The sequence below is a fragment of the Galeopterus variegatus genome, unplaced genomic scaffold (assembly GCF_000696425.1).
Source record: "Galeopterus variegatus unplaced genomic scaffold, G_variegatus-3.0.2 Scaffold8876, whole genome shotgun sequence".
Lineage (NCBI taxonomy): Eukaryota > Metazoa > Chordata > Mammalia > Dermoptera > Cynocephalidae > Galeopterus > Galeopterus variegatus.
Genome location: NW_007734987.1, coordinates 18,877 through 19,304, shown reverse-complemented (window position 1 = coordinate 19,304; position 428 = coordinate 18,877).

The following is a 428-nucleotide window of genomic DNA, read 5'->3' as shown; positions in this document are numbered from 1 at the left end:
TGCAGCGCGATTTTGGCAGGGATTTTCACTCGGATGTTGGACCTCTGATTCAAGTCCCGTAAGGTGTGTGTGTTCTGCACCTCACTATCGGGGCGTTTTCACACTCTGTGTACACTAGATGGGGCTATTGAGCCTTGCAAAGGGTTCCTGCAGGGTGTGTAATTATTGTTCTTTGTTTCTTTATTTATTTCTGAGACTCCGTCTCCTTTTGCCGGGCCCCTCCCCACTCTGTGTGCTCAGAACAGGGATGAGGCATGTCTTCTACAAACCTTGTCTTTCAGTTGAGTCATCAAAGTTGTGCCCTGCCCCGCCCTGCCCAGCGGGTGTCCAGTCTCTCCCACTGCCGGGAGTGAACTCCTCGGGGGAGGGTCCCTCAGCACACAGTTCCTCTTTGACTCCCCCTAGCACGGGTTGGCCATCCGGGAGAG